Source organism: Lithobates pipiens, unplaced genomic scaffold (assembly GCF_037356315.1).
Source record: "Lithobates pipiens isolate NorthernLeopardFrog02 unplaced genomic scaffold, aLitPip1_a1.2 Scaffold_30, whole genome shotgun sequence".
NCBI classification, from domain to species: domain Eukaryota; kingdom Metazoa; phylum Chordata; class Amphibia; order Anura; family Ranidae; genus Lithobates; species Lithobates pipiens.
This window is the reverse complement of record NW_027507791.1, coordinates 163869992-163891268: the sequence shown is the minus strand read 5'-3', so window position 1 is coordinate 163891268 and position 21277 is coordinate 163869992. Positions and strand designations below refer to the sequence as shown.

Genomic DNA, 21277 nt, shown 5'->3' with positions numbered 1-21277 from the left:
CATTTTCAAGCTAAGCTATCAATCTCTTACAGCGATACTTCCTCCCTGCAATATTAAGCCATTTAAATTTCCTATTGGTCGCCTATATTATACAACTCTCTGAAAAGCATATATGTAGAGAATAAAACTAGTCTTACATCTTAATAAAACAGTTTTATTGCTCAACCAGTATCAGCTGTCATGACATAAGCAAATAAACGTTTCCACTTTTTGACTCTATTTTCTGTATTACTTCTTTTTCTCCACCTTAACTGTCACAGAACTGTGAAATTAATCATAATCTCAGAGTTTAGCTGATAAATTTACGATTTACTAGCATTCTCTTTCCAGTGGAAACGGAAAACAGTCAGTGTAAGCCGTCTTCGTGCGTAACAAAATGAATGGAACGATTTACACGTTGGAATTTTCAAGCTAAGTCAACTTACTCTTAAATAATGTATACCCTTTAGCTATTCCGACATTCTGCCTTGGTATTACTTTGCAACGCTCTATTGAACAATGTAAAGGTAAGCTAGATAAGGTAAGCTAGATATTTTGTGTATTTCCACTTAAACTCGACTTGTATATACTGTCTCAATATTATCCGTTCTAATTTTGCTAAATTAGATTGTAGAGTTTGCTATGTCTAAATCCAGGTTACCTACTCACCTTTATTACGTATACTGCTATTTTAGGATAATATAAAACCATCTTATTGCTTCTTTACACGCTGCACATATTAAGAGTAATGCAATGCTACCGTGAACAGTTTAATTGCTCTTCTCACATTTAGCTGGTATCTCTATAGGAAACTGAATTTGTACTACAACGATCACTCATCTAATATCAGTCCACTCAGTGCTACCGGGATAACTTTTACATTTAGAGTAATGAAATTATTTCTCAGTCATTTTGAAGCTACTGCAACTAACGCTTCCGATCTCTTTTCAACTGCAATACTTAATCTCTGCTATTGCAGAATATTTAGCTGCTTAGCTCACACTTTGCTGTACGTAGCCGTGTTAACAGTATAGTACCTGTAAGTAACCAATGGGGATTGACATTTCATCTCAAATTCATATTCACATTTCTAGTGCAGTTTGTGTTCTTACCAGTTATTATCCTTTCTCATCCTTATGCTATATTTGGGGTATATTCACTACATGATTAAAGACACGTAATGAACCTGATTAATAAAAAACCTACACACGTCGTTGCTGTTATTTCGTGTGTAGGTTTAACCACTTAAACCCGACCTGTATATACTGTCTCAATATTAATCGGAGTTATGTTGCTATATTTATTATTAGAATAAACAGATTATTATCTCTAAATCCTGGTAAACCAACTCACACAAAACCATCTTATTTCTTCCTTACACGCAGCACATATTAAGATATTAACATTTAGCCGGTATCTCTCTGCAATAGTAAACGAAATGTGTAGATCACTCATCTAATATCGTCTTCTCAGTGCTACCGGAACAACTTTTAAATTTAGAGTAATGCAACGATTTCTCAGTTTTATGAAGCTAATGCAACTAACGCTTTGGAACTCTTTACATGTTTCAGAAGTAACTACTTTATTAGCAAAAAATAAAGTCCTGTCTTCTTTACACGCTAGCCTTTCTGTATACATTAATCTCTCTGTGTACACCAGCCACTCTATATAGACTAGCCTCTCTGTCTTCTGTATACACGTGCCCGTAATCTATATACACTAGCCTGCCTTCTTTTTACAATAGTCTCGGTGTCCCAGCCTTTCTGCATACACTAGCCTCACTGAATTCCCCAGACTGTCTTCTGTATACACAAGCCTATCTGTAAAAAAATAGCCTGCCTTTTGTACTCATTAGCCTCTCTGTGTAAACTAGCCGGTCCTCTGTATACACTAGTCCGTCTGTATACACTAACAAGTCTACATACTCTAGCCTCTCTCTCTGTATACCCTAGCCTCCATCTCTGCATACCCAGGACGTTCTTCTGTATAATCTAGCCTAGCTGTATAAACTAGCCTGTCTTTTGTACACATTAGCCTCTCTGTATAAACTAGCCGGTCCTCTGTATACACTAGTCCGTCTGTATACACTAACAAGTCTGTGTAACCAAGCCTCTCTCTCTGCATACCCTAGCCTCCATCTCTTGCATAACCAGGACCTTCTTCTGTATAATCTAGCCTATCTGTATACACTAGCCTGTCTTTTGTACACATTAGCCTTTCTGTATAAACTAGCCGATCTACTGTATACACTAGTCCATCTGTATACACTAGCAAGTCTGCATACTCCTGCCTCTCTGTGTAACCCAGCCTCTCTCTATATACCCTAGCCTCCATCTCTGCATACCTAGGACGTTCTTCTGTATAATCTAGTGTTATGATGAGCTTTGAAATAAAGGACATCTACAAAGTAGCATTCGTCTCAATGCATGTTTACTTCAGAAATACTCACTGTACAGAGGACCACACCTTCCAAGGGGTTGTGGTACAGAATACAAACTGTTACAGCTTTTTATAAGAAAATTATAACATTACCGCTTATGGCGGGCACAGAACCAAGTTACAGAGTACGTAATACATTTCATAATAATTGGTCCCACATTACATATGGTCATCTTGACCCAAACACAAAAACAAGATAAACAAAATAAAGGTCAATTTGACAGGATAGTGATTAATTATTAAAAGGGTAAAGTTTGTTATAAACAGGGACTTTCCATACCAACATTTCACAACATTTCTGGGAATAATATCTTTTGTTATCTTACTGGCAGAACATTTCATGTCATCCAGAGAACAGAATACACAAGCAATCATATGTGTGGAAACATTTGACAAATACTCAAAGAATAGAGAAACATTTGAAAAATAAATTAATTCTTATATTGAAGGGGATCTCTGAGTAACTTATATAGATATGTGTTGCATATGTCTTCATATCTTCACAGGCCCTCCTATGTTTCTAATTCTTTGGGTATTCCTCTTTAGACTTCCTCTATGTCTCTGGGTTGACCTCCAGGTATACGAGCTACCATCTCATGAGCAGTCCTGACTCTTGACCTTTGGGGCTCAAAAGAACCAGTATTAGTACAAGCTTTCGAAATAGCACTACAAGAAGTTGTAGTTATCTTCAAACAACATTTGAATAACATAGGTGCACAATTGATTATAAGGATTATAAGTACTATGATACCAACAATATAAAGGATACCATGTAATATACCAGCAAACCAGCCTCCAATGCTTGAAAACCAGTTGACAGGATTAAGCCAGGAAAGCCAGCTTTCCCAACTTCCTTCAACCCAAGCAGTTTCAGTATGCTCTTTCCGAATATTGAGCTTGAGCTGTTGCACCTGTTCCACATGTGAAATGATGGCATCTTCTGCTTTAGTATCACTTCCAATGTAGTTACAACAGCCTGTTCCCACTATGGCGCATATTCCTCCCTGGCTTGCTGTAAGATAATCCAACACCGGTGCTGCAAAATCTCCTTTTTAACCATTTTTAGCTCTGTGGCAAGAGTCACAAAGTTCCTATGATGCAATGCTGTAATATTATCAATCAAGTCAGCTAAATCAATGATAAAACTGAATGCCTTTTTGATACAACATCTATTTACCCATGGTATGGAGAATATTGGCTTTATCTCCTTGTCATGTGACTCTACATTAGCGTCAATATCACTAGTATAAGTATTTTTCCTCAACAATAAGTTATATGTTAGTCTCACCCTCCTTGTTCATATCAGGACCTTTAACCTCATCATGATTCTCTTCCTTCCCCCCAGGTTCTGACTGAGAAGCTAAATCTCTTTTTAGGAGATGGATGGGGATTTTACGGATTTGGGACTCCTTAAACTCATTGTTACTCATATACCAAGTGGCAGGTATTACTCTACCAAAATAACAAACCCCCATAGAATTTAAAGAGATCCAATTATATGCTTTCTTCCCACATATAAAATAATAACCTGGGGGAGCTGCACAAGCCTCCCTGAAATTATACCTCTGCAAACACATTAATAATTTCATATTGTTCTGTCTAGAATGCTGACGGTGCGTGTAGTCATGTAGTTCCTGAATTCGATCCGTGCTCCATGCTGTATCCTTACCATTAAACCAATATCTGATCTCAGCATTGTTCATACAGTTGGAGTTCCCAATTGGTCTGGTAGTACTTTGGAAACCCTGAGTAAACAGTTCAGATGAATATTCTCGAGTGAAGTTTATACAGACCGAGGGAATTTTCATTGGAGCATTAGTGAACAACAGTAGCGAAACAACTCTGTCAACCATAGGTCTGCTTACATCTTCAAAGTGGGCATTGTTCTCTATTTCGGCCAATGTGCTGGGCACACCTAATAAGGGTTTAGTCTTATGTGATATAGGTGCATGTGTGCATATCCAGCAATTAGAAATGTTCAGTCTTTTTGCTGCCTGGACACAAAGGAGTTATAAAAGGGTTCACCCAATTTAGCATGATACCCATGAGTGTCTCTTCTTGTTCTTTGATTGGGATTACGGCTCTCTTCAGATTGCAATTTTTCACTTGTTACGGTGGCATTGAAAAGGTAGGTGTCATGTATCTTACCTTTTTCTTTATGGTATGTCCATTCAAATGCCATGACTGTGATCCACACTACCGCTCCACCACAGAGGATAACGCTCCACAACGCCACATTCGGTCTAGGCCCCAGGAGATTCATTCTGCAGTCTTCTGGCTCTGGCACGAGTGATTGGCGGTGATGACCTGGAAGGCAAGGGTAAAGAAGAATGCCTGCTAACAGCAGAATGATCTGTATGTTCCATCGGACCTATAGTCTTTTTACAATGGGAACCATGAACCCACTTGTAGTACTTCAGCTTTGCAGCAGTTGGAGATACAAGAATGATTTGAAACGGTCCTTTCCACTTAGGGGACAAAGTGGTCCAGGGTATTCGATTCTTGATGTACATGTGTTCCTTCACTTGTATCCACTGGTTGTCCTGCTTTGGCTCTGGAAAAAGTATCAGAAAACACATTTGCCAGTCTGCGCACATAGTCTATCATGGTATCTTGACCATTACTCAAATTTACTGTCTCTGGGGGTACCAAGGGTGCAGGAAGTCTCAGAGGCGGTCACCCAAATAGTATATCAAAAGGTGATAGTCCATGCTTCTCCTTAGGGGTGGTCCTAATGGTAGCTAAGGCTTCTACCCATGTGCTTTTCCCGTTAGCAGTTATTTTTGCAAGATATCTCTTTAAAGTCTGGTTAGTGCGTTCAACCATCCCACTAGCTTGTGGCCTATATGGTGTGTGCAACTGTTGTTTTATTCCCAAAATAGCCACCACTTCTGCCATTAGCTTATTGTCAAAGTGTGTACCTCTATCTGAGGAAATAACAGCCCCTATACCAAATCTTGAGATTAACTCTCTAATGAGACATTTTACTACTGTTCGGGCAAGGGGGCATATCTGAGAAGTCAATCTGCACAATTTGAAACGGCTCCTCAGTATGTGGAATATGCTTCATATGAGTGGGCACTGGTTTTGCAATGTTATGAATTTGACATATTGCACATTCATTAATCTATATAGCAGCATATGTATGAAAGCCTGGAGCCCACCAGTGTTTGTTCGCCACCCAACACATCCCTCCTGTTGAGACATGGCAAGGCCCATGGCTCAAAGCAAACAAATAAGGAAACAGAGTTGGAGGAGCAACCATTTTTCCATTCATAGTCCACAGGCCATCCTCATCACAAACAGCCCCTTTGGAGCACCAGGATGGTCTGTGAGATGAGTTTTCCTGTAAGGCAGACAAAATGTGTAAATCAACAGGTAAATCAGTCAGAAACAACATAGGCATGGCACTGGATGGCTATTCGTAGATTGCTCCTTTAGCATATTCATTGGCTTGTTACACAAAATAGGTAGTAAGGTTTACTATAGTCAGGTAGCCCAAGATTTGGGGTTGTCAGTAAAATTTCTTTCATTTCTTTCTTCACTGCTGGGGTTAATTTGTCCTCAATAAATTTATAACTACCCTTTGTATGTCGCTTTAATAATACTTGTAAAAGACCTAATACTAGTGGAGGATTGAGTCTCCTTCATACAGTAAAATTTTAATTTTTTATTTATTTATTTATTATCTATTCGTAATCACCAGGCAGCTTCCTCCGGTGACTTTTCTACTCAAGATACTGAAAAATTCTTGGTACTGACAGGGCTAAATCCCCATGACTTTTCACCGCGGCCACTTTCATATAGTCTGGTGAGAATTTCCAGTAATCCAGACTGCTGGATTCATAAGCCCCTTGTGGGCTTCTTGTAATCCCTCCTGTTTAGGGTTAATAAAGTTCTGGCATAAGGAGCAATTTTAACATCTCCCTTTGCTTCAAGTATGTTTTACTCCCATCCCTTCAGGCATTAAAACTATAGTTACTCTTATATTTTCTCTGTCTAGCAGACTGCTAGGGGAGTATGGCGATACATCACCTCTTACCTATAGAGGTTCAGTGACTTTGGCAGTAATTAGATCATTACTTATCTTAACCAAGAAAATACCTGCTGATTCGAAGTAGGAAAATTGGCATCATATATATTTAACAAAGTCTTTTTTGTCTTTCTCGTTTAATTTGAAGAGCTACAACCTGCACTTCAATACTTTCCATATGCAGTGCTGCTTTCTTAGGTATGGGAACTTGTTATACATTTACTATTTTTACCGCTATCCTTATTAATCTCTTAGATTCTTTAAGATCCACTATTCATTAATTCTAGCGCTGGCTTCTTTCTCCATTCTTTAACTTCCTATAACAATCCTCCCATGAAACTGTTAACCAGACCATGTCTTTACACTTTCTTTTAATTCTTCTTAAATTCTTATTGCTGAGTCAGAAACTGTAGCAGCAGGCCAGGGGCGCAACTATAGGGGTTGCAGCAGTCGTGACCGCAACCGGGCCCTGTGATGCAGGGGGCCCATGCAGCCCCCTCTACATATGACCAGCAGCAGCATAGGCAGCTAGGGGTACCAGTGCACCATGCACACGGGTGGCTGGAGGTGGAGGGTGACTAGCAGAGCTCCATGCTCGACTATCGCACTGGCTGCTCTTTAGTTGTGCATTCCCCGCATGACCTGTGTCCTCAGCCGGCTCCTCAGAGTACCCCTATCCTGCTCCATGCATTGCCGCTCAGTCCGATGTCTGTTCTCCCCAGCCAGAGTCCCGCTCCCCCCCCCCCGAGTCTGGCCCACACTGCACTGCATACTTCTCCCGGGTAAAAAAACTTTAAGCACACAGATGCAGTGCAGCCCTATGAGAGCCAGCTCCTCGGAGGACACTGCAGGCTTGTCTGCCAGCCCCCCTCCTCCCCCGTCATACACAGATGATGAAAGGTCTTTCTGGGCGATATGCTGATCGCCCATCCAGCACACTGGATGGAGCCCAGGCCAGCATGGATGAGTGCGCGGCCTACAGCTTGGTCATGGTGAGTGAGAGGACCCCATCCCCCACACACCATTACATACCCCCTCCCTCTCCCCCTGGGGACAGGGACCACTTCTTACGTGGGGACAGGGACCCCCACCTCCCCTGGGGACTGGGACCCCTTCTCACCTGGTGGCAGTAACTTCATCTGCCCTGGAGAAAAGGGCCTCATCTCTTCTGGGGACGGGGACCCCATCCTGCCTAGGGACAGTCCCCCAATAGGGCACCTAAAAATAAAAAAAAAATTATAAAAAAAAACTACTGATACCAGTGGTGGAACTACAGGGCTCACAAAGGTCATACCTGTGACCACGCCCTGGAGTTCAACCGCCAGACTCGGAGGGAAGGGCCCTGTATGGGGTTCAGGGGGGCCCTTCATGGTTTCTTGCATCAGGGCCCTGAAGATTCTAGTTACGCCACTGGCAGGGGTAGACAAGCCGTCCCTAGTTGTTAAGATTATGTAGCTCTCACTCCCCCTAGTCAAACAGCCGCCACTAAGCCCCGGTTAGGGTTAATTCATTTCATTACTTGTTTGCCCATCGCTATATGGATGCTGCACATTATAGAATACAGACCCCAACTTACTTCGGGGAACGACAATATGATATCATAACGATATAGTGAGGCCCGAAACGGAAAAGACAGAAAAGAAAAAGTAGTGCAGGGCCGGGCATGACCATGTTTTTAGGGGAGACAATGCAGGGGTTAATATGAAGAGATAAGAGGGGAGGGGACAGGGAGTAAAGTCCAAGGGGGAGTGGTAATATATAAGGAGGAGGTGGGACTTGGCTGGGGAACAGAAAGTTGTGGAGAAAGAAAGGAGGAGGCAGTTTTTTGCTCTGCTCCTCCAACATGGCTGAGATGTCACTCAGATGAGGGTCTTTATGGATGACCAGGTGAGTGGACGGAGGCTGGGAGGTGAGGGTTGCTGTGCATGCAGAGTTTGCGGCCTCTGGCACTCTGTTTTCACCAGGGCCCTCATCTGAGGCCCCGCGCAGGCAAGGAGCACTCTAGGGAGAACAATCCGGTCCCCCAGCAAAGAATACCCAGCCGCCTGCCTGAGCAGGGTCTGGGCGGACTCTACGCCACCAGCCCAGCTCGGTGGGTGGGGCCACGTGCTGCTCGGTGGGTGGGTTATGGTGCTGCTTCCCCGCCCGTGAATTGCAGGACTACTACCTCCTCTGCCTGCATCGCTGCGCGGGGAGGAAGGCTCGGCGAGGGAGACTAATTAGTATGACCGTCAGGCTGCTTATATTAAAAAAAAAGGTTTTTAAGGGGGCGGAGCTCCGCGGGTGGGCGTTGCTTATACGGGCGGCACAAGATGGCGGTGGAAGGACGAGGTTGACCTTCCAGGTCACAGTATGTGAGGGCATTTGTAGAACCATGGCAGGAGGCAGAGCTTCGGGGGTGAGACAGGCACTACAACAGAGGGACTCCACGGCCCCCAGGACCTCTTTGCCTGGGGGGCTGATGACACCACCGGTCCTGGTCTAGGATGACAGGTCAGAAGGCGAGCTGACAGTGTGCGAGGAGGAGGAGCCGCAGGAATGCGAGCCAGCAATGGAGGCAAGCACGGCGGCTGTTGGGGTTCCAGTCAGCCCGGTAAGTCAAATAATGTCTAAATGTTTTTCGTTTAAGTTGCATTACAGGATTTGTTGGGGGGTTGGAAAGGGGGGTGCAATGTCGGCGGCAGTTGCTCCTCCGGGAACAGAGGTGGTGGATGCTGGCCCACAAATGGCGGGCGGTGCGTCTGCAGTTTGGGGACAGTGGTGCAGTGGTGGGGTTGTCAGGTAATGGTAGGATGGAGATGGTAAGGATTGCAGATGCAAAAAATAAATAAAAATAAAAAAAATGTCAGATGTACGGGTGCTTTGAGGGTCCCCTGGGAACACAATTAAATAGGAATTCCGGGATACGATTTGAAAAGGTAAGTGTGTGGAGATCTTCTCGTTATGGCCCCCGTTAAAAAAAATAAAAATAAAAGGGGGGGAATTTACATTTTAAGTGTGTAGGGACATGCAGGAAGATTAAGGGAAAAGGGATGAAGGTAAGAGGAGGTACCGATTGATTTTGTGGAAGGCGGTCGCCATTATGCGATTGCCACGGGGGGGAAGAACCTGTTGTTCTGTTATATGTAGGCCATTGCACACGTTAAAAAGGGGGATCTGATTGGCTACGGGATGATGAGCAGTTTAGACCGCGCAGGTAGGTATGGCCGCCTCTTAATGGGGATCAAAGGATAGCGGCTTCTGGATGTGGTTTCTGTAGTCGAGGCCCCCGAAGCAGTTCCTTCAGGGGGGTATACCCAGGGCCATCTTTAATATTGATTGGACGCTGGGCAAACATTTTCTTAGGGCCCCCCCCTCCATGCAATTTCGCTCTCCACCTTCTCTGAGACATACAATAAATAGCAGCAAGACTTAAAATCACTTTACTGTATCAGATCAGGCAGCGATTGTGATTGGTTGCCAGAAGTTACAGCATATTATTACTGCTTTCTGACTGGTTGCTAGAGGTTACAGCACTCCTTAAGGCTCACTGATTAGTTGCTAGAGGTTACAGCACATTTCTGCTTGTTGATTCGCTGCTAGAGATTACTGTACAGTAATACTGCTCACTGGTTGCAATAGGTTACAGCACACACACTGCAGTGGGGTATGATATACTTATGAATGCTGCCTTTATTTACATATGAATGCCGTTGGCCTTGGCTATTTACATATGCATGTGACTGCTATTTACATATGAATGTCAGTATTTATAGGTAAACACAGGTCTGCAGGTGATGCCTGCCCATAGGTTGCTCAATTTAGTGGGCCATGGTTAGATGTTTAGGTAATTACCGGAGTGGGGGGGGGGTAGAGACGTGTCGGTCCCTGATTCAATCGTACATGGCTTGGACGTTTTTGTGTGTTGGGCCGCCTTCTTCCGATGTGTGTGCGATTATACTTTATACATTGCAGCACATTGCAGGTAGGTTCATTAGTGCCATTGGCTGCAAAACACGGGGGGCCGACGAGGGATATTGTACTATTTTGTTCTGGCATTGTGATTGTTTCAGGGGTTACGGAGGGTCATCTGCCAGTGACCAAGGTGGAGGTACTATAGAAGGGGGTGGGGGAGGCCCAGGGACGGCGTGAGGTACAGTTGAGGACTTTGCATTCGTTGCTGGGTAAGTTCAATTATACCTGTCGGTTTTATTCTGATGAGTGGGTTTTGGCCGACGGCTGCCGTCTGCTACAGTGGGGGTTTCAGGCCCTGGCTAATTTAAACAGTTAAATGTGGAACATAGGGAGGGTAGAAGGTTTGGTATGAGTTCTTGGCCACATATAATGGACGATAGGTGGATGCCAGGTCAATGGGAAAAGGGGTCACGAAAACGGCAGGGTAAACAGGTTTGGGGGAAATTTTTTCTTTCAGGGGCAATAGAGTGAGGAAATTTGGCCCCAATTTTGTTGGGTGGAAGTGGGGTGTTCATTCGTAAACGTGTGCTATTGGAATTTTTCCAGTGGTTCCGGCTATGGAGCTGGGGTAAGGGTCATGCAGGAACCTGACATTGAATTGTGATTATGTGGGTGTGGTTTACGTGGTCAACCACATGTCCGCGTTGTCACAACTGGTCATACGGCAGCTACGCCACTTTGTGGTGCGTTAGGTGCAGTTGAACATTTTCTATATGCTATTCATCTTGCAGGCTTCGGGAACACGGGGGGCTTACTCCTTGCATCTATTTTTGGTGGGAGTTAGCCGGCCACAGAGGGGGAGGAATTCCCTACTCGGGCTGGGTATGGGAAATGGCACTGGAGTCACCACGGGAGGTAACAGGGCGGTCAGCCAGTGAGTCCACATGGGCGGCTTACGTGAAGGTATGAAAAGAAGGGTGGGTTGTTGGGTGCAAGAGTCTGAGGTCAAACATGGCTATGTGGGGGGTAAGTTTGTTGGTGGTACTATGGTTCTAGGAACTTGGTAAACGGGGGTCGGTATCTGCCATTGAGCGGAAACTGGTGGGTTTTTGGCTTTTGTTTAACCTGCGGTGCAGGGTGGATTGAAAAAAAAAGAGTTTGGGTTGGACAATTGAAAAAAAAATGAATAAAAAAATGATCAAAGGGTTAGAGGGGTGGAGGTGCTGCTGTTTGTGTTACCAGGATTCAGGGTAAAAAAAAAAAAAGAGATAAAACGTTTAGGGAGTTTCTAGGGTTTGGAACAGATGGCATGGGGGGCAGTTCATGGGGCACAAGGCTGGGAAGTATTGGTCGAGGTTCCAGTTCGAATCGGTGTTCTGAAAATGCCACTGGGACGCAAGGTTAGATGCAGTAAGGAGGAATGGTAGGTGGGAAGCAAAGCGATTACGCACTTACCTATGCCTTCATGTGGTGGTGGAATAAATAATAAAAATAAATAAATAAAAATAAAACACGAGTGTGGGAGTAGTCTGTATATACAAGCTGTGTTGTTTGTGGTAAGGGGTACATTGGTTTACTTTAAAGTTGGTGCTGCCTTTGTTTGGCGTTTTTTTTTGTCCAGATGGAGGACTTATACGCCTTGTCTGGATTTTCTTTGTTATCTGTATGTTTGTTGGGGGGCCAGGAGAGCAGATGCGAGATCCGTTGGCAGACAGTTGGGTAGTTAGAGGAGGGAGGCATGTGTTCACTGGCTAGGTGTAGGGGGGTTGAGGTGGAGAAAGGTGGTATGGGAAATGGAACGTTAGGCATGGCGGGATAAACCGCCGGCCATCTGGGTTATGCATGCAAGGGGTAATGCTTTTGGGTTCGAACGATCAGGGAGCTGATCTCGGACATTAAGTCAGATATTTTACGACTTCGTACAGTTGTCTAACACTCAGGTGGTGGGGAGGCTGTGGCTCAGAATGGGGTGCCTGGTGATCAGGCAAGTAGAGGGGGAAACTAATGTGGGCCTGTAATTGAGGGTGTTAGAATACACCTCTAGGGAGTGGGGATTGTTTTCTGGGCTCTGGGGCTGCAAGATGGGATCCAGCGGGCCCCCGGGGGTGTGGGGGAGCCCTTAAGGGTAAGGTGTCATCCTTGCAGGCTGTGGCGGTGTTTTGTTGGTCTTTGACGGTGGCAGTAAACATATGTGATGGAAAGGGGTGGGGGGCTCATCGGTAGTATGTGCCCCTCCGGTGTATTCCAGCGAAAGGTTAGCTGGAATACTGTAATGGTTGCACTGCGGGAAGGGGGTTGTCTCCGAGCTGATTATCCGCTGGAGACCTATCGTGTGAATAAAGGTCCCGCTGTGTATTGGTGGAATATGTGTTGGAGTTCGGGGGTGCCCTCAAAGACCAACAGACTGGAGTTAAACAAGTTGTTACGGAGGTGATATTTTGGTATATATTTGATATTGGAGTTATTTATATGGTGTGAATAATAAATAGGCTGCTATGGCCATTTATACTCCAAAATTAAGGTGTGGTCTCATCATTTTAGAAGGGTAAGAAATGGGGATGTTGGAGTACAAGTGGTATAGCAGTAAGAGGCAGGTTGGGTACCTCTGAACTACACTGGTTAGTACCTGATGTTTTATTTTTCTGCTTGTTTGCTGAGGTGACCATCTTGGCATTTGTCAAGAGGATTGAGAGTGGCCAGCAAGATCGCCTATGGCCACATCACCCTGAATGCACCCATTCTCGTCTGATCTTGGATGCCAAGCAGGGTCAGGCCTGGTTAGTAAATGGATGGGAGACCGCCTGGGAATACCAGGTGCCGTAGGCTTTTTTTCAACATGTTGTTGGCGTTGACGACCTGTTTTATTTTTCTGCTTGTTTGCCGAGGTGACCATCTTGGCGTTTGTCTCGTCTGATCTCGGATACTAAACACGGTCGGGACTGGTTAGTACCTGGATGGCAGACCGCCTGGGAATACTAGGTGCCGTAGGCTTTTTTTCAATATGTTGTTGACGTCGACGACCTGTTTTTATTTTTCTGCTTGTTTGCCGAGGTGACCATCTTGGCGTTTGTCAAGAGGGTTGAGAGTGGCCAGCAAGATCGCCTACAGCCATGTCACCCTGAATGCGCCCGATCTCGTCTGATCTCGGATGCTAAGCAGGGTCAGGCCTGGTTAGTACCTGATGTTTTATTTTTCTGCTTGTTTGCCGAGGTGACCATCTTGGCGTTTGTCAAGAGGGTTGAGAGTGGCCAGCAAGATCGCCTACGGTCACATCACCCTGAATGCACCCATTCTCGTCTGATCTTGGATGCCAAGCAGGGTCAGGCCTGGTTAGTAAATGGATGGGAGACTGCCTGGGAATACCAGGTGTCGTAGGCTTTTTTTCAATATGTTGTTGGCGTTGACGACCTGTTTTATTTTTCTGCTTGTTTGCCGAGGTGACCATCTTGGCGTTTGTCTCGTCTGATCTCGGATACTAAACACGGTCGGGCCTGGTTAGTACCTGGATGGCAGACCGCCTGGGAATACTAGGTGCCGTAGGCTTTTTTTCAATATGTTGTTGACGTCGACGACCTGTTTTTATTTTTCTGCTTGTTTGCCGAGGTGACCATCTTGGCGTTTGTCAAGAGGGTTGAGAGTGGCCAGCAAGATCGCCTACAGCCATGTCACCCTGAATGCGCCCGATCTCGTCTGATCTCGGATGCTAAGCAGGGTCGGGCCTGGTTAGTACCTGATGTTTTATTTTTCTGCTTGTTTGCCGAGGTGACCATCTTGGCGTTTGTCAAGAGGGTTGAGAGTGCCCAGCAAGATCGCCTACGGTCACATCACCCTGAATGCACCTGATCTCGTCTGATCTCGGCTGCTAAGCAGGGTCGGGCCTGGTTTGTACCTGGATGGGAGACCGCTTGGGAATACCAGGTGCTGTCGGCTTTTTTTTTAATATGTTGGTGGCGTCGACGACCTGTTTTATTTTTTTGCTTGTTTGCCGGGGTGATCATCTTGGCGTTTGTCAAGAGGGTTGAGAGTGGCCAGCAAGATTGCCTATGGCCACATCACCCTGAATGCGCCCGATCTCATCTGATCTCGGATGCTAAGCAGGGTCGGACCTGGTTAGTACCCGGATGGGAGACCGCCAGGGCCGGACTGGGAATAAAAACCAGCCCAACAGCATAACGTCATTATTTTCTTGTTCATGAAAGGGAAAGCCATACATTTTAAAGAACATTTGATGAAGAGTGTATTATATATAGATATGAAGTCACATAGGCATATATATATATATATATATGCAAATTCCAGTTAAAAGTGGTAAGTGGACAATTATCAAGGGGGACCCCAGGAACTCAGAACGTGGGGGGGGGAACACCTTCCACAGAAAGAATATACTAAGGTAAAGGGGACGGGTGCTCACCAAATGCAGCTTTACTCTGCCTGTGAATGCAGTCTCACTGTGCCCACAAATGCGTCCTCACCGTGCCCACCATTGCAGCCTCACTGTGCCCATTATTGCAGCCTCGCTGTGCCCATCAAATGCAGTTTTACTGTGCCCATGAATGCAGCCTTACTGAGCCCATGAATGCAGCCCCTCCTGTGCCCCATGTCCCAGTCTGCAGTCCCTGTCTGTGGGAAGGTGTGTTGTTGATGCTCAGTACGGTACCTTGCATGCCAGCAGGATATCCATGACGGCCAGCAGCAGGCAGGGTCTGTTCTCGTTTTGGATGGGGACAGTGCTCCTTCCAGAGGATCTGTTTGCTGTGAGATGGAGTGGTCCCTGGAGACCTGCACCTTCAGCCATCCCCATTTTCCAGCCCCAGTCAGCCTGTCCTCTGGTCCTGGGGAAGTGGAGAGTACTGGGTGGGAGGTGGAGAGAAGGAGGAGCAGAGAGTATTGGCAGGGTTGGAGAACACATGGGGGGGGGCAAAGAGCAGGGGGTAGTGGAGATCACAGGGGTGGGGAGCAGAGAGTGCTGGGGGGAACTTGAGAGTACTGGTGGGGCCAAAAAGAACAGGGGTGGAGAGCATGGTGGGCTGAAAGCACTGAGGGGGCTAAGAATGTGGGGTGGCGAAGAGCACTGGGGGGGGGGCAGAAAAACAGGGATGGAGAGCACGGGGCTGGAGAGTACTGGGGGGGTACAAAGAGTAGGGGTGAGAGCTTGAGAGTACCAGTGGGGACCAGAAAGAACAGGGGGAAAAGCACGGGGGATTGGAGAGCATTATGGGAGGTGGAGAGCATTGGCAGGGTTGGAGAGCACATGGGTGGGGGCAAAATGCAGGGGGGAGTGGAGAGTACAGGGGTGAGGAGTGGAAAGTGCTGGGGGGAGCCAAAAAGAACAAGAGTAGAGAGCACGGGGGTAGAGAGAACGGGGGGGGGGGCTGGAGAGAGATGGGTGGAGCTTGAGAGCACCAGGGGGCCATAATGAACAGGGGTGGGGAGAATGGAGGGATGGAGAGCACTGGGGTGGTGAGAAAGAACAGGGAGGAGAGCACTGGGGGGAGTGGAGAGCACTGAGGGGAGAACAGGGGGGAGAGCACTGGGGGGAGTGGAGAGCACTGGGGGGGAGAACAGGGGGAGAGCACTGGGGGGAGGAAGAACAAGGGGGAGGGGGAAAACAAGGGCGGAGAGCACTGGGGGGAGTGGAGAGCACGGGGGGTAGAACAGGGGGGGAGTGAAGAGCACTGGGGGGGAAGAACAGGGGGGAGGACTGGGGGGAGTAGAGAGCACGGGGGGGGAAGAACAGGGGGGGAGAGCACTGGGGGGAGTGAAGAGCACTGAGGGGGAAAGAACAGGGGGGAGAGCACTGGGAGGAGTGGAGAGCACTGGGGGGGGGGTAGAACAGGGGGGGAGTGAGAGCCTGCAAAGAACTTAACAATTGTGACAGCGAATCACAATTGCAAGACTTTCTCCAAGACGGAGGATGTACATTGGTCTTTAATCCTCCACACTCCTCACATATGGGTGGCATCTGGGAGAGACTTATAGGTATTGCCAGGTCGATTCTTGGATGCTATGTTGCTACAAATCAAACCTGCTCAGTTGACCCATGAGACTTTACGCACCTTTATGGCAGAGGTTACGGCTATTGCCAGGCCTATAGTTCCTGTGTCCTCAGACTCAGATACACCTATGGCCCTTAACCCAGCAATGTTGTTGGCTCAAAAGGTGAACTCTTTGTCTGCTCCATCTGGAACCATAAGTACAACACAATTTCATGCAAAACAATGGAAGTACAATGCTTGGCAGACATATTTTGGAAAAGATGGAAAAGAGTATCTGTCAAATCTGCAACGCCTTAGGAAATGGACTGAGGATCGTCCAAATATAAAAGTGGGTGATGTTATGTTGAAGGACAGCCAAGAGGGCAGGAATGAGTGGCCCGTAGGACTTGTTAATGCTCTAAGCAGGGATGGCAAGGTTAGAAAGGTGGAGGTCAAGATTGTGAAAAATGAGACCGCCAGAATTTATCTCAGACCTGTAACTGACAGTTTTGATCTTGGACTAGGTAGGATTCCATTTTGCTGTTTATATGTTTTTTCTGCATAGCAGTAGTTATTTAGGTAGTGACGTAATAAATTATGCCAGACAGAGTGTTCTGCCCATATTTTTTACGTGCTGTTACAGATTATACTGCAATGTTGGTTTCACGTTGCTGCCATCTAGTGGTCAGAGTTAGTTATTATTTTGCCACAGCTTGACAGGAAGTGATATTTTCTTCACAGTGAAAGCTGGAACTGTACTTCCTTAATTTCATGATTTCTCCTTGATCCAAGCTGACTGAATGCAGTAGAGCTCTTAACTATTCCTGGGCTAATGGTGGAATTGTCCGTGAGTACTTTCACTGATAGAGTGAGGCTGCTGTATAATGGTTTTAATGCAATGACACATTTGTTTATGCTTATGTTGTAGTTTTACAAAGTTATTTGGAAAAAAGAATACATACAGATCTGATGTCTCGTCTTTCTTGACTTCAGAGTTATTTTTAATCTGTCTGACTAGTGTTATACAACAGTTCAATAACGCAAAGCAGAACAGTGGGCGTTGCAGCGCGTTTTCAAACCGCACAGCAAACTGCATTTTCTGGGTGGGTTGCGTGTTCAGAAATGTGTAGATGGATTCAGACACTGCCTAAATGGAAGTGCATACGCTATGCACATTTGTTGCCTTTTTGGTAACATGCAGAAAGGTTTTGCTGCCAAAACGCGCAATGCTCCATGACCAAAAAGTTTCTTTAAACTACTTTGGGGCGTTTGTCGCTTATAGGGCAGCCCATTCAAGTGATGCTTGTTTACATGGGAAAAACACAAAAAAAAGTGAAGCAGGAACATGCATTTCCACTATGCTCGGGTGTGGATGGGATGTGCTGGGGAGTAAGCTTTTAGGCAGCAAGGATAACTAGGGAGGAGAGAGGGGTGGGTCAAAAAACAAAAACACTACATCAGAAGTCTCAAAGATTAAGACAAAACGTACCCCTAGCTGGTGATTTTACAATGGGAGTCGTGCTACACCAGAGTCACCAAAAAATACTGCAAGACTCAAGTCACTGAATTTAAGACAGCACCTATTGAAATCTGTGTGTTTTCACTTTACCTGAGTAGCAGGTCACCAATAAATAGTCAATATGTATCAGTTAACAGGAACCATGAGGTAGATCAAAAACAGATTATAGGTGACTCACCTATAATCTGTTTTTGATCTACCTCATGGTTCCTGTGAACTGATACATATTGACTGAGCACATTATTTATATAGCTGGTAGCCTTATTTGGCATATATAAAACAGCTTTGCTTTGCTCAGTTTTTTCCACAGTTTTTTGCATATACATATTTTTTTTTTTTTTTGCATTATTTGCACATATTTTTTGGATTTTTTTTGCACTCTGCACTTTATGGACACAAGAGATATACAGTTTTGCACAATTTTTGGACTTTTATTGATCCTTGATTAACGTTGGATGTTATATACAATATACGATATTTAAGACACTTATATTCTAGTCCACATTAACCACTTGCCACCCGCCCATTGTCAAATGACGGCGGCAAAGTGGTTTCAAAATCCTGACTGGACGTCATAGACCGTCCTCAGGATTTTGAGCCGCTGCGCGCCCCCGGGGGTGCGCATCACGGCGATCATTGTTGCGGGGTGTCAGTCTGATCCAATGATGGCTGATCACAGTGTAAATAGGAAGAGCCGGTGATTGGCTGTTCCTCACTCGCGTCTGTCAGACGCGAGTAGAGGAGAGCCGATCGGCTGCTCCTCTGAGAGGGGGGGGTCTGTGCTGCACACTGGACCACCAGGGACTCCACCAGACCACCAGGGATGCCCAGCAGCAGGTATGCCACCCTAGACCACCAGGGATTCCAATCAGTGCCCACGATGTATGCCAATCAGTGCCCACAATGGGCATCACTGATTGGCATGCATTATTATTTTTTTTAACAGAAACATTTTTATTGGTCTCTTAACGGATACAGTAATGCATCACATCATTTTTTTTACATATAAAATATAAAATACAATGTAACAAGCACAAAAAAAAAAGAAAAAAAAAAGGATCAGAGCAGAATCAAGCTATGTAGTATAGCGTACATTCAGATTTAGCAGTCATATTCCACAAAACATATCCGCACTGCACTTATCCCAGTATTCGTAGGGGACAACTCCTTAATTTGGCTGCTATAAAGGGTCAGGCCATTTGATCATAATACAGCACCTAACCATCTACAGTAGGTCGGGGTGAGGGGACCAACGCATCAATACAGGTCAGCCCTGTGTCTCATAGTGCGCTTCTCTCTTGCACCCAACATCCCCAGATCTTAGTAAACTTTGTACCTTGTACAGCTGGAGGGCAGAATCAATCAGGGATTTCCAGTGGGCTACACTAGGTGGGTCTGATTTCTTCCACTGCATAAGAATAGTCTTTCGGGCATAGAACGCCGTATAAAACACAAACAGCTGTTTATATGTATTTGGAGCCACCCTGTCACACACGCCCAGCAGTAAAACTACCGGATCTAACCCCAACGAGAGGTCCCCAACTTCGTTGATCTCCCGCACCACACCTTCCCAAAATCGTCTTATAACCGGGCACTCCCACACCACATGTATAAAGTGGTACACTTCGGGCATCTATCCGAGTATCCCGGGTATATTCTGGAAAGGCGTTGCGGGGTATAGTATGCCCTATGAATACATTTCAACCGTATGTACCTGTCCTTAGCTGATATCATCAATGGCAAATATTGTTGTATCCCCTCTTCCCAATCATCAGTCTCCAGGGTGGGGAGGTCCTCCTGTCATTTCTGGAAGAGGCTAGGTCCCCCCCTGGCCGACCCCGTCGAGATCCAAAGATAAAGAGAGGAGAGGACACGATCCGCCTCCTGGGCCATGAGAAATTTCTCGACAATGTGGGAGTGTAAGATTACTCCTGAAGGAAATTGTGCTCTCAGTGTGTGGCGTAATTGTATGTAGCGAAAAATCATTCTGAAGGGGAATTGGTATTCTTCTCTAAGGGAATCAAAGGGGATAAGGGATCCCCTCGGCATCACCTGTTGCAGAGTTGTGACACCATACCTAGCCCAAAGGGCAGGGTCCGGGACCGAGCTGAGGTGTTTAAACTTTGGGTTTTCCCACAGTGGGGTGTATGGCGACAGTGCGGCGGGCGGGTTCAATCGAGTTGTAACCTGATTCCAAACCCGAAGCGTAGTTCGCATAGGGGTAGTGACCTCAGGGTGAGCCTTCGGCCCTCTAAAGACTAAGTTACTCAATGCAGGATAGGAGCCTAAAATTGCCGCCTCCAGATTAACAGACGGGTTGGAGCGGAGCTGCATGAACCACCACCGCACCGTAACCAGTACCGCTGCCCAATAATATTCCTTCAGACAGGGAAGGGCTAGACCCCCAAGTGACAGGGGCAATTGGAGGGTAGTTTGTGCTATTCTTGGGGTCGTCCCGGCCCATATAAAGGTGTTCACTATCTGTTCTACCTTCTTAAAAAATGAAGGTATCTGTCATTTGTGGGAGGAGCCTCGCCGTTATAAGACGGCCTCGGTTCCTCCCTGCCCTGTTGGATGTTTCCGGAGGTTGTCCCACCCTCTCGTTCCCCCTTTTTCTTTGTATCCCCTTTTCTTTTTTAGTACTACTTGGGAATGCCCCCTTTTAGGCATACTGACCACGTGACCACGGCACAACTTCAGGTCACTTTCTTTCAGTATCTGTCATTCCCATTTCATCATTGTTATAAGAGTCTCCAAGCACAAATAAAAAAAAAGCCTACGGCACCTGGTATTCCCAGGCAGTCTCCCATCCAAGTACTAACCAGGCCTGATCCTGCTTAGCATACAAGATCAGACGAGATCGGGCGCATTTAGGGTGATGTAGCCATAGGCAGTCTTGCTGGCCACTCTCAACCCTCTTGACAAACGCCAAGATGGTCACCTCGGCAAACAAGCAGAAAAATAAAACAGGTCGTCGACGCCAACAACATATTAAAAAAAAAGCCTACGGCACCTGGTATTCCCAGGGGGTCTCCCATCCAGGTACTAACCAGGCCTGACCCTGCTTAGCATTCAAGATCAGACAAGATCGGGTGTATTCAGGATGATGTGGCCGTAGGCAATCTTGCTGGCCACTCTCAACCCTCTTGACAAACGCCAAGATGGTCACCTCGGCAAACAAGCAGAAAAATAAAACAGGTCGTCAACGTCAACAACATATTTAAAAAAAAGCCGGGAGGGCGTGGCTTGCCTAGAGAGAGGATGGCTGCTTAAGCTTTTTGCTCCGTCTTACCTCAGCCTAAAAAAGATCGATCACCGAGGATTTTACCTGAAAAACACTGTCACATCATGGGGACCTCCTCAAGCGGACCCTCTGCATCTAGATCCCGCTCACCAAGGGACCTGGGATCCCGTAATACCCGTAATACCAAGAGAATA

The 21277-nt window shown here is 46.0% G+C and overlaps 1 non-coding gene and 4 pseudogenes across 1 annotated transcript; 3 read left to right on the top strand and 2 right to left on the bottom strand.

Annotated features, from left to right (window-relative positions):
- Positions 1–13052: 13052 nt before the first annotated feature.
- Positions 13053–13171, top strand: LOC143947626 (5S ribosomal RNA; annotated as a pseudogene).
- A 433-nt stretch (positions 13172–13604) lies between these two features.
- LOC143948671 (5S ribosomal RNA) lies at positions 13605–13723 on the top strand (annotated as a pseudogene).
- Positions 13724–14156: 433 nt separating this feature from the next.
- Positions 14157–14275, top strand: LOC143954140 (5S ribosomal RNA). The gene has a single exon (XR_013269158.1). It is a non-coding gene; the product is annotated as a 5S ribosomal RNA (ribosomal RNA).
- Positions 14276–20612: 6337 nt separating this feature from the next.
- LOC143948598 (5S ribosomal RNA) lies at positions 20613–20731 on the bottom strand (annotated as a pseudogene).
- A 109-nt stretch (positions 20732–20840) lies between these two features.
- LOC143945462 (5S ribosomal RNA) lies at positions 20841–20959 on the bottom strand (annotated as a pseudogene).
- Between the last annotated feature and the right edge of the window lie 318 nt (positions 20960–21277).